Source organism: Manacus vitellinus, unplaced genomic scaffold (genome assembly GCF_001715985.3).
Source record: "Manacus vitellinus isolate BGI_N305 unplaced genomic scaffold, ASM171598v3 scaffold_5_pilon, whole genome shotgun sequence".
Taxonomy (NCBI): domain Eukaryota; kingdom Metazoa; phylum Chordata; class Aves; order Passeriformes; family Pipridae; genus Manacus; species Manacus vitellinus.
The window spans coordinates 10,278,176-10,290,528 of NW_021940682.1; the positions used below are offsets into that span (position 1 = coordinate 10,278,176).

Consider the following 12,353-nt stretch of genomic DNA (forward strand, 5'->3'; position numbering starts at 1 on the left):
ATGGTACAGCACTTTTTAACATTTTAGTAAACCTCTTTATAGGCAGGTTAGTAATGCCACTCTGCTCACTAGTGTGAATGTTCCCAGCTATTCAAGGGCAGCAGAACAAATTTGTAAGTTAAAGGATGGTAGTTTTTATTATGGAAGTGATGCTTGATTTCACAAAGCACAGAGCTTCACCTTGCAGCTGCTAAAGTTTCCTTTGTTCAGGGCAAAGCAGGAGAGAGCCACGAGCATTGAAATTGCTGGGAAACGTATTGTAAAAAGTTTCTGTAAAACTGCAGGATGGATGAGAAGAACCCACTGTCTGTCACATCTGTTCTGCTTTCTGTCTATTTTTGTACTCGTTTTAAAATCCAGTATTTAACATTGCCTCAGGACTAACCAGTTCCCTTTTCACTGAGGCAAGAGACTAATGTCTGTAACTCAGTGACTGTGGGCACCTTTCTTCTTGCTGAAATAAATTAATACTGAACAGAGTCTTTTTATCATAGCCATGCTCTTATCAGACCATCTCCCTTTATATTGCTTCCTTCCCCAGCCATTGTGGAAACAGACATCCTGCCCAAGGCATCGAAATCCGCAATCTGCTGCTTCTTCTATGGAGCCTCTGGACTTTTGCCAACAGCCCCTTGAGGTGGTCCCAGATGTGATTGCTTTTTCTGTGCTACCCTGAAAATATCCGGTAAAAACAAAGGGCTGCACTCACCCCAGTTACTGCTTTGGAGGCCAGCACTTCCTCTGCTGTCAGGGATGTACAGTGGGAGATGTTAGGCATGATGTACCCCAGAGAAACCATGGCTAAAATGGCAGGGTCACAGTCAAAGGGATATTCCTACAATAGAATAAAGCCAATCTTTTTATTGCATCTCTCAGCTGGTCCTCAAGTTTACCTCCAGTTCCCATGAACCCGGGAGATGTGTCTGGGTTGTCTTTCCCACAGCATTCTTCTGCAGGGAAAATGCTAATTCCTTGCACCTACGTCGTGTGTGAAAGGAGATTAGGTTTTAATACTGCTTTTCTTCAGGAGAAAAAAAAGCAAACAACTCTATTTTTATTTCAAAGTAATTTGGACTTAAATTGCAAAACAGCCAATGCCTTAAAATAAACCCAAAATGTTTTTTTGACTGACTTGATAGCTTTTTCGGGTGAAAGCTGAGGGAGAGAGGAGGGAAGTGGAAATACCAGCTCACGACAGTTTTTGTGGCTTGGATTTGTGGGGGCTTTTTGTTTCTTTGGTAGGCTTGATAATTTTCAGTAGTCCTGTCTGTCAGAAACCCAACACTGTAGTCCTGGATGTTACTGTAGGTGGCTGAAGATACCCATGAGGAGTCATGGGGATGAAGGTAGAGCAAAGGCATCTTGCTGCTGGGTTTCCTTGAGTAATGTCTTGTAACCTACTTTTTTCTTGTTTCTTTGATCTCCCTGCAGCTTCCCTGCTCTGATGTAAGTTGCCTGACTCCCAGAGTTCCCACAGAGTTCCATGGACATTTGTGCATGCAGTAAAACATTCAGAAGGGTTTTAGACCAGTCATCAGTTTTTAGGCATTCACTCATTGAGGGAGGACAGGTGAGAATCCAATGTGAATTCTTGTGTGAGTTTGTCCTTGTTGGTTAAAGGCATTACTTGAGTGTCACAGGAAAGATAAAGTTCAAATGTCTATTGGGATTCATCTTGCAATCTTTCTGCCACTAAAATGAAAAGATTAGAGGAAAGTCAAAGAAGAGAAGAAAAAAAATGGATCCCAATGAAATCTACATATACCATGATTCAACAACTCTAGAAGGCCACATGTGGTTCAGCTGGGCTGAGAAATTGTTATAATTGAAGGCATTTTATTGCTACTTTATATTACAAAAAACCTCTACTCTGCAGCTTATTTTCCTAATTGGAAGTACTTTGAGTTGATGTTGCACTTTTCACTTGAAGTGTCTTTTGGAAGAATCTTTATGTAGACCCTGAAATGACTGTGGCTTTTCAGGGCTGCACTGATTGAGTTATTCTCCCTCACATCTTCTCACCAGTCTGCAGGTAAATCCAGCCAGCTTTCTGAGATTCAGCTAATGGCTGTCCTCAGGGCCATGTGGTAAATTTATGTCAAGTTGGGGTTGTGTGGTCATGTGCAATATGGCCTTCGGGTTTATTTCCAGAAACAGAAGTGTATCTCTGTGGCATGTGTTCTGTTAAATATTGACCTTCTATCAACAGTGTTAGAGGTCAGGAATCTCCCTGGAAAAATCAACCCCTGAGGATTTGCATGGTGTTTCTATGGCAGGAGCACAATTTTTTTAGTTTGTTTAAGGAAATTGGGGCAGAGGGGCATTTTGAGGTGTCTCTTCATACAAGGCAGGAACATCACTTCAACAAAGCACAAGGGCTGATACTCAGTCCTTTGCAAAGCAAGACTGATAAAACAAAGCACCTTAGTGACTGAAGGTCTGAGATCTATTGTAAACAGTGCCTGCCTCTTTGTTGTTACTCTCCAGAAGTGCCCTGATGTTACTAACTTGCAGATGGGCTTTTCTTAACACTATGTGCTGTGCCAGCTCCAGCCAGAAACATAGTACCCTCTGTAAGCAAACATTCCAAAATAAAAGGCCAGAGGTGGCTTGTAAAGGGTCAGTGAGCTTAAGCCCACAGCATGATGCAACCTTCCACAGGAGAGGAAAATACAAAACTAAATACGATGATCCATGAAAAACTGGTGATAACATCTAAATGGATGTGTAGACAAGAAGTATGTAAGTATATCTGTGCATTTGCAAGCACAGTGGCAACACAAGACCAGTCTGCAATGCTTCCACGTGGCACGGTCTTGACTTTCTTGTGTGAGAAGGAACACTGTAAAGTGCTCTTGGGTGAGACTTGTAGCTGTCCCCCTACCTATCACATGAGCTGACTGCTAGTCAAGGAGAGCCCATGTCAGCTGATGGCAAGGGTGGGTCTCAAAGGGCTGACCCATGATCAATTCCTCCGTAGCCAGGCTCCTCTCATTGTCTTGTCCTCCTCAGGGAGGTCTTGTGTCTGAGATTGCTGATGGCTGCACCCTGTCAATGGTAGGAGAGAGGACATCTCTCAGTGAATGTTCAGGATGATTTGTATTATAGAGCTGAGCTGTGTGGGCCATCAGGTGCACTGTGCTCCCAGGGCGATTGATTATGCTGAATTTCTCTTTGTCTTTTTGTTTGGCAGATGTAATTCTAAAGGCAAGTATCAGTCTGATAATTGAGAGCTGTAATCTCTTTATCCCACAGGAAAGAAAACAAATGGACCCTCTCTGCCCATTTATTCCTCAGCACTTCTGCCAAGGCTTCAATGAAGAAACCAAGTGTGTGGGTGGGAGCTTGCCCTGTCTTTCATACATGTGTGTTACCAAGACCACAACAAAGGAGAGATGTGCTATTGCCTAGTGTCATAGAAGTAGTGTTGTGCTAAAGACACTAAAAGAAGCTGACTGCAGGGCAGGGACCTCTGCCTGCACCCCCAACTCCCCAGCTTTGCAACCCGAGAGTTGGCCGTGGTTAGTTCATTTCCAGGAAAGAGGCTGATGCTATTGACCCTGAACTATTATTTGCCTAATGAAATACAGGGAACTGAGGTGTGGGGGCTAGATGTGAGGATCTGAGGCTTGCTGTTTTTCCTCCCTACTTCCCTGGAAGAGTTTTGCAAGAATGCCTCAGCACTGCCAGAACACTGGTGTTGATGGCTGGTAGAGACGTCCCTGCTTCAGGGGTGTCATACCCTGAAATATTCAGTTTCTGTCTGCAGCCCTTACAGATGGAAACCATGTGGCTGGAACTTTCCTGCCTGACAGAGGAGCCACAGTCTTACTACTCCAAGAACTCTTGCAGCAGGATGGTGTTTTGCCAGGTGCCCTCAGCCATCTTTTAATGGTTCTAGGCAGCCCCTCATGTCTGGGGTTCTGCCTATGATGCTGAGCTGTCACCTCATCTTTGCAGACCAAGCAGAGCATCCTGACCATTTTTACAGGATTGTGTGACTTGGAGCATTCTACTTTAGCAGGCGCCAGGAAGGTATGGCCCTGACAATGTCCTGCCCCCTAGGGGTACTGCAAGGATTTGGCCTTGGGAGCAGCCTGACCTCAGCCTGTGCTGCTGGGCCAGGTGGGCTCTGCCTGAGCTGCTTGCTCCATCAGCCATCGTCACGGAAGGCGGAGGGAGGCAGGTCATGTATCAAGCTGATTTCTGGATAGCGCGGGGTCTTTGTCTGTCAGAAAGCCCAAATGGATTTGCAGATCACAAAGAAAATGCCGTCTGCCTTATTACTGAGCTGCAATCTGTTCCTGCTCAACCCCCCCAGTTATATTCCCCACCAGGGATTCATTGTTCCTTTTCAATCTGATGTTTTAATCTCCAATTCCCCCGTCTTTGCCCCTGTTGTTTCCCTTTCCAGAGCTGCTGCTCTTACTTGTGTCTCCCCTGCCCTTGCCAGCTGGAGTGAGACACTTGCAGAGTGTCTCACTCAGAAGTACCTTTAGCTGCCCATCCCTGCTAGCTGCCAAAAGAGAGGAGCTGGCAGGCATGGGCTATGGGGTTTTCAGGAGAACCAAAATCTAGAGGGGGCATTGCATCTGTGTTTATCCTAAGTCCTGTGTAAGACAACTTGCACCAAAGCAAAACAAGGAAGGAGAATATACACGTTTGCGTTGCTGTTGCATGCACAGAGCTTGGCCAAGGTCCATGCTGCCTTTGTGCTCAACAAGTTCTTGCTCTGGAGAATCTACAGGGAAGCAGGAAATAAAATGGCCCTGGCTGCTTGCTCTGCAGAGACAAACGGTGGCAGCTGAAAACAAAGCCTTTAGTGACAGGGCCATCTTTCCCTGCAGGTGGAAGCTGTCTGGGAGAAGGGACAGAGATGTACCGCATTTGAAGAGCTCCCAGAAAAGCCTGACAATTACATATTTCAGAACATGTATGCTCTTAGATGAACAACCAAAATATTTAAGCCTAAGGCAGCTAGTGATGTGGTACAGCAGGGACATACTGTTTATGCCTGAGTGCCAAATCTACACCCCTCCTCTGTGTTCCGATGTCTACGGCGTGTGCTGTACAAGAAGTCCTTTCTCTCCCAGAAAGGGACGTGTTTCCTGTGGTTTGTCCTCTGGTGCTTATTTTTTAGCTTTTCCCGCTGAGAGGACACAAACCTCCAGTGATGCCATCAGCTGAAAGTGAGCGAGCAGCTGCGGCAAGCCTGTGTCCCCCCAAGATTGTCCGTGCTGGCTCCGCAGCCCCGGCGGCGCGTGCCAGGCGTTGTGCAGCTGCAGGGCTCGGTGCCAGTGGTGTGGTCGCTGCCTGTGCCGCAGAAAGCCTGATTCAGCAGCAAAATCCTCAAGCTGTCTCCGAGCCCTCCTGGAAAAACCATCTGCAGGCATCCCACTTGGGTGGAAACATCCAGTGCTGGATGTGCTTGCTGGCTTGCTCCGTGTTCCACGCGTCGTGCGGCTCCCTGGGGATGGAACAGCCCCCAAAGGCTTCACCTCGAGCATCCCAGCTCCTTGCTACTTGAGGGTGTGAACAAAGCACAGGGGTTTGTGCTGTTCTTTCCTTCCTTGCCCAAAGGTCTTAACCTGAAGCCTGTTGAAACCTGTGGACAGACTCTTGTTGGCTTTCCTGTGTCTCAGGGCTGAAATTACTGCTTGCTTCTCTGTCAGCTACACACATGTGTAGCATTCTGCTGGCACCTTTTAAAATTACATTTCTGGGGATAAACCAGAAAGAATATAGGGGAGGAAGAGGGGAAAAGAACACAATAAACTCTTTCCTTCATCTAAAACAGCAGTAGGTGGCTGGGGAGGGTTGAGATAGTTAAAGGAATTGCCAGAACTTAATGGTCTCATATCCTCTGTACCTGCTGCTGAGGAGTCATGTGTTTAGTAGAACCAGTTAAATGCATCTGGGCTAATCTCTTAATGCTGCTCCTACTATCTTCTCGCCGTTGATCTGCAGGATATGTTGCATCTTCTTTCTGGATGTGCTTTATGAAAGTACAGCAAGATGTGTTTTGCATGTCAGTACAGTTGCACAATGTATATATGGCCCATTGATCTGGGGCTTTGATCTGGATGTTTGCTCTGGAATGGTAACTTTTTCTCGGCTTTTTGCATTAAACTTTTGTTAGGATGCCTGTCAGATGGTAGCCAAAGAGACACTGGGAAAGGAGAGGGTGATTGTTTGACAACCTTGGCCATGGTGGATGAATCCAGTGAGCAACAATGACCATCACCTCGCTCTTGGTTTGTCTCTGTGTCTCTCCAAGGCTCAGCACCAGTGGGCCAGGTCAGCTGTAAGCAGGGGCCATTATGGGGTGGAAGGTGGTTGGCAGGGGCTGGCAGCTCCTTGTGGTGGTGAGGTCTGGGGATGCTCAGCATCACTGCTGGTTAAAAGTAAGGACTCTTGGTGGCCCAGAGGTCCAATTCTGAACAGGACTGAGGAGTATTCCTGACATCTAGTTAACTCATTCCAGCTGATCATGCTTCAGTCCCAAGCTTTGACAAGCACAGAAGCCCAAACTGTGGCCAGAGGCCCTGTGTCCCTGAAAACCCATCTTTGTGTGGCAGGGGAGACCCACATGGTTCACCAGCACTGTGACAGGGAACAAGGGCTTGGCCCCAGCTGTGCAGTTGCTCCCCTTGGAAGTGTTTTTTCTGTTTCTGGAAGCAGCCCCTCAGCTGATGCAGATTGTGCTGGTCCCAGTGACACGTGGAGGCTGTTACATGCTTACATCAATCACAGCATGCCAGTTTATTTTCTTTCTCCTTAGCTGTAATTATTTTTCATAATTAAATTTGAGCAGCAACATCAGTCTGGAATTTGTACAGATGTCCTGAAATCTGCCATGTTCTCACTCACATGAGGCACCTCAAAAACCACTGATGCCCCAGAGAGGATCCCGCACGGCAGCCAGCATTGCTGATAGTGCCACAGCCCCTGCCAGAGCAGTGATCTTCCTCAGGTAAACAGTCTCCTTGTTCCCCCTCCTAGCTGGTAAGCAGTAGCTGCCCTGAACAGTCGTCCCGCTCTTGTCTTACATGGCAAGTCAGCTGGGGACAGAAACAGCAGAGGTTTGAACTGCTGGTGCAGGTGCAGCAAGTACTCCCAAGATGGAGCTGTGTGAAGAGGCCAGGGGCTAGGGATATTCTGGCTGGTATTGTTTTATGGCATCCAGGAGAGGAGCTGAATTCAGGTTTTCCGTATTAAGGATGGTGACTCCTTGGTACTGGCCAGAGTGAGCCCAAATCCCAGTGCCTTGTATGGCTGTGGCCCAATCCTGTAACAGTAAATCCTTCCTTCCTCTCTCCACACATATTCTGCATCTGTGCTGAGCCACAGTGACAAGGAAAACACATGGTGTTTCTTCCTTTGTATGGCCTGCAGTAGAGCCTTGGTGAGCTGCCCTGGCCCAGAGCTCAGTGTTGTGCACAAAGGAAACCTCCTCCTGAGATACCCCACAGTGCTCAGATTTGCCTCTGTAGCAGGAGACGCGGTGACCTCTGTTTCAACATGAATAATCGCAATTGTAGTTCCTGCCCTTCCAATGATGCAGGTCTTTATTAGAGCTGACTGGGGTCTGTAACCTCTGCTGGCTGCAGGTTCTCCCAGCTGCCGGCGTGCTGTGTGAAGTGCTGTTTGTTCTTCCTTCTATTCATGCTAACCTTACCTGCCATGAATGATGCAATCATGCGGACAAGATCATAGGGAGGTTCAAAGTCCAGGATGGAAAAAGGAGAGAGAGAATAAAAAAGAGCCAAAAATAGAGCTCCCAAGGCTGGAGGTCATTTGGGTGTGGGGCTCGGGGGATATCACAGGCATGCTAGAGCGCATACTGAGGCCCCCAGATTGGAAGGGAACATCCACTTGGTGCCTTTCACTTGCCTGTATCTCTCTGTGCTTAAGCCATCACAGCTGCAGCTGTACTGAATCCACGGACTTTAGGGAAACCCGAAAAGAAGTGAGTCTCTGGGGGCTGGTGGAGCCCTGTTTGCAGGAGAGGGAGGGGTGGCAAGGACCGTCACTGAACACCAGTGTGAGCTGGTCTGGGCAGGGACACGTGAGGTTGAGCTCCTGAAGGCCTCCAGAGTGGTAGATGATATGGCTGCTGATGACAGCCACAAGAAGTGATTGGGACGTTCAGGGTGGCCATTGGGAGAAGCTTCTCCCTGGGAGGGTGGTGCAGCACTGGAACAGGTTACCCGGAGAGGACAGAGACTCTCTGATCTCAAAGGGTTTTAAGATTTGGCTAGGCAAAGCCATGGATGATCTGAGCTAGTGTTGGCAACAGTCCTGCTTCTTATGGGAGACAGGACCAGAGACACCCAGAAGTCCTTTCCAGCAGATACTTCTATGGCTGTCCTTACATTAAAATTGAATAAACATGCCCTTGTGTTGACTTAACCTTTCCAGTGAGCATGTTGATCTGGTTTTGTTGACACTCTTGTTCCTAGAATCTGATTCTCATTAAATACAAGTGAAAATAGGGGTGGCCTGTATGTTACCTGAAAAAACAAGTGAATTAAGTGTTTGGTTAGTTTCTGGTGCCATCCTTCTGGCTCTGGGAAGCTGGCAGGGGCTGCATACTCATTCCTGAGATGATATGGTGCCAAATGCCACTTTGTAGCAAGCTCTACAAAGATTCCTCCTTGTGATCAGGACTCTAATGGCCCTTCAGTCTGGGTTCCTTCTCTGTCTTTGCACTTCAGATTCTGCTGCAGGTAAAATGGGCTGTAGCTGCAAGGGCATGGGGACTCCAGTGAGGGATGTTCATTCCCTCACCTCTTCTAAACCAGGAGATATAATGATGTGTGGGATTTCTGTGCACAATTGCAGATGTTCCTTTCAGGCAAGGGGTTAGAGCTCTGCCCAAGCTGCTCCCACCATGGAGCATGCACACCCCTCCCCTCTTCCCCCTCCTCTCATTAACTGCCATCCTTAACAAAACCTCCTCCCACTCCTGTCACCCACCAAGACCCTTGTCTGGCAGCTGCCAGCACAGTCCATACCCTCATCTGGGCTAGAGATGCCCTGAATGTACTGGCAGGGCTGAACATAAGACCCATTTTCTTTCTGACCAGAGGGTTTGCTGTCTAAGTCGCTGCTCCCTGCTACCCAGGACAGACCAGGACGTGTGTTCCTGTGTTGTCTCATGGGGGATGAAGTAGTGGTTCTGGTCAGAGAAAACCCTTCTTGTTCCTCTTCCTTTCATCAGAGGCACGGGGAATGGTGAGCAATTAATCTGAAACTTTGCACAGTAAAATGTAAATCCCCATAGCCTGACAAATTCTGGGTAAGAGCCAAAAAGGGTTAACAAGGAAACATGTTCCTTCCAGCGTAATTTTATATTTGGCTTATATTTTAATAAATGAGTAACAGCTGAGCAGAAAGGCCAAAAGGAGAAAGTCCCCCCACCCTGAGGTATGATGAAGGCAGAGTTTGGGCTGTGTGCAAGTCAGGTGCCAGAGTGGGTGATTTAGCATAAAACGTGGAGGATTAACTATGGATTAGGCAGTGAGCAGCAGTCAAAGTGAGTGGCTAATGCAGGTGTAAAGGGTTGTTGGTTTTAAGTGTTTAAATTTTCTTTTGAATTCCCTAAAGGTGGGAAGAGAAGGAGCAAACCAAGGCACTGTGGTTGAGTCTGAAGGGAGCTGGAGACCTGGGGTGATAAATCAACAGCACTGCAGTGAGATTAAGGGGAAAACTAATGTAATATATGAGGCAATACGGAAAGAGGAGTCTTATTACTGCAGTTAGTTCTCAAAGGATTCCATTCCAGATGGTTAAAGCAGGAGTAGATCAGGAGCCCCCATTGATGGGGCCCACCATCTGACAATAGTAGAAGCGGAGGAGAGTTTCCTCTGACTCCAGAAAGAGTTTCACCTGGAGAGAGCTGACTCCATAGCAAGATAAAATAGCTTGCATTACTGGGTAATTACCTCTTTGTGAGGAAAGCTGGTGATGAACATGGCTATTTTGGCATTTTCCCCCATTTGGGAAATGTGTCTTGTTCTTGGAGAATATTTATGGAGAGGCTTTGTGATTACTGTGCCATTCTAAAGCACGGGGTGGTTCTGGATGATGGTGTCACTGGCCTGTCACTGATGGGAATACTGGCCTTGATAAAGACTACCACCATAGCAACTCCACAGTCCCAGGGATGAGTAACAGCTCCCCACACAATAACTTGAAGCTGGTAAACTTGTTTTTGCTAAGTCACCAAGCAGTGGCTACGAAGCAGTGTCTTTTAGAGCCCTCGGCCAAGGCAGGAGGTAGAACAAAGACCTGGTTCATGGAGGAATTTTCCCTGTAGGATTGAGAGCTGTTGAACATTGGCACTGCCCAGCTCCAGATCAAAGGCAGATAAACCCTTAGACTTCAGCACTCATGCAGTGCCACAAACAGTTGAAGTGAGGGGGTATGTTTCTCTGTTATGGGATTTATTTATTTTTTTTTAATTTGAAGTGCTTGAGAAGAATTCTCATTTGGGAAAATTTTGGCTGTACTTTGCTACAGCATTAACTTCTCTGTTGGGTGTCTTCTGCTAGAAATGTTTAGATTTATTTTTGTTTGTGTTCTGTCTTACGCAGCTAAGAAAACAGTTTCAAATAGGACAAATTGTCTTGTTCCAGGGAGGAGGTCTGATCTGGAGAGTGAAAACAGCTTGCTACTTGGAGAGCCGTCCACAAAAGAACAAACCTCTAAGGGCAGTTCCCTGCATTGTGCCCCACAAGACATACTGTAGAGCCAAGATGTTGGCCTCAGGAAGCACCACTACGTGAGACAGCATCTGGTTAAGTGGCTTTATCCCCTTGGATTTTTGTGTTCCAGTGCCTGGTCCCCTGGGTATTGCTCCTTTGGGTCTGATGGGCTGGGAGGCAAGTGCCTTGGGTATTCTCTTCTGTTTGTAAGAAAGGAAAACTTATGAATGTTAGTTCATTTCACAGGGATGCTGGTATACCTTCCTGATAGTCTTTAATAGTTAGTGTTGTAGAAGAATACTTGAGTCTATTTTAATCAGTTGTGCATCTCTCCCATATTTGTGTTTTGTGTGTCACGGGCAACATGTGAAGAAGAAATGCTCATAAAAGGGTCCATATTCCTCTACAAAATTAATGGGAAATTAGTTCTGGATACATAGAAGTACAAGTTCCTTGTTGCAGATGAATGGAGAATTATACTTGAATGCTTAGAAAAGTGAGATGATATTATATTATCTGTACATTCTGTGAGACTGAAACAGAATATTATTTATAATATTTAATAATAATATTATTGATAAATTATTATTAAAACATCTATTTTTGAAGTGTCTGCTTTGGCAGACTGGTCATAATGAAGAACTTTAAACTTGCTGTAGAATATAAATCCTGGTAGGAAGGAACTCTGAAAGCAACAGCAATTTAGCTGCTTGAAAACCAGACTTGGTTTAGTCTAATTTCTAGCCGAAGAGGTAAAGTGTGGATTCAACACTTTTTAGGTTCTCAATTAAAAGGTCATCCTCATATCATCAAGAGGTCCAGACTCACCATATCATCAGCCTCCTCTCCTGAAAAAGTCACCCTTGTCTGAAGGACAACTGGAAATGCCTAAATGAGATGATAAATATGGTGTGACCTGAGCCAAGAGCCATTTTGCAGTCAAGGCAAAAAAAAATATCATTAAGGCAGATATGTTAGGAAATAGTAGTCTTTTGGTAGACAACTCACGAGACTATATTTGTGAAACTCTATAGAAAGAGAAGCCAATGGAAATTATTTTTACATTTACATCTAAGGCAATTGCATGGATTTATTACTACATCTGGGGCTGTGAGCCTGAGTCTGATTTATTAACTACTGTCCCTTTCAGTTTCTTATCCAGGGTGGCAAACCAGCTGTAGAAAGCTGAAAAGAAGTAGAGTTGCATGTCTTGTCCTTTCAGTGTGTTTCTTGTGTTCATATTGGTCTGTAAACAAACATCTCTCAGGTCTCCTAAATAGATTTTCTGATTGAGTTCCCAGAACAGACCACCACCAGCCTCATTAAAGCTTATTTATGCTACTTTCATGCATGAATAAAAAAGCTTCCATTCACTGCTGATTTTATTTAGTTAGATCCTGTGCCTTGTGGTGGACATTGAATTGGAGTGACATTTTTGGCACACAAAAAAAATAAAAACAGTGGGACTGTGAGGAACTGCTTAATGCCTGCATCTTTTGCAGTGTGAAAAGGAAGGGGTTAACCTGTTCTTGGCTGTGTGGTATTGATTGAGGCCCAGACAAAGAAAACAGCTGTAAATAGTTTGGAGTATTCCCTAGTAGCTGGGGTGTTTTTTGGGGGGATAGGTCATTGAAGTGGAATTCT

General features: G+C 45.9%; 1 protein-coding gene across 8 annotated transcripts in view; it reads left to right on the forward strand.

Moving 5' to 3' along the window:
- Positions 1 to 1,468: 1,468 nt before the first annotated feature.
- LOC103757248 (cystine/glutamate transporter) overlaps positions 1,469 to 12,353 on the forward strand; it is a 33,924-nt gene continuing 23,039 nt past the window's right edge. For 7 of the 8 annotated variants that reach the window (XM_008923366.3, XM_029963468.1, XM_029963467.1 and 4 more), the window contains exons 1-2: positions 1,471 to 1,570; positions 10,641 to 10,801. The gene's annotated coding sequence lies outside the window, so the exon portion shown is untranslated. Of the gene's footprint in view, positions 1,571 to 10,640; positions 10,802 to 12,353 lie in introns of all 8 variants that reach the window. The other variant, XM_029963473.1, reaches the window with a different exon arrangement.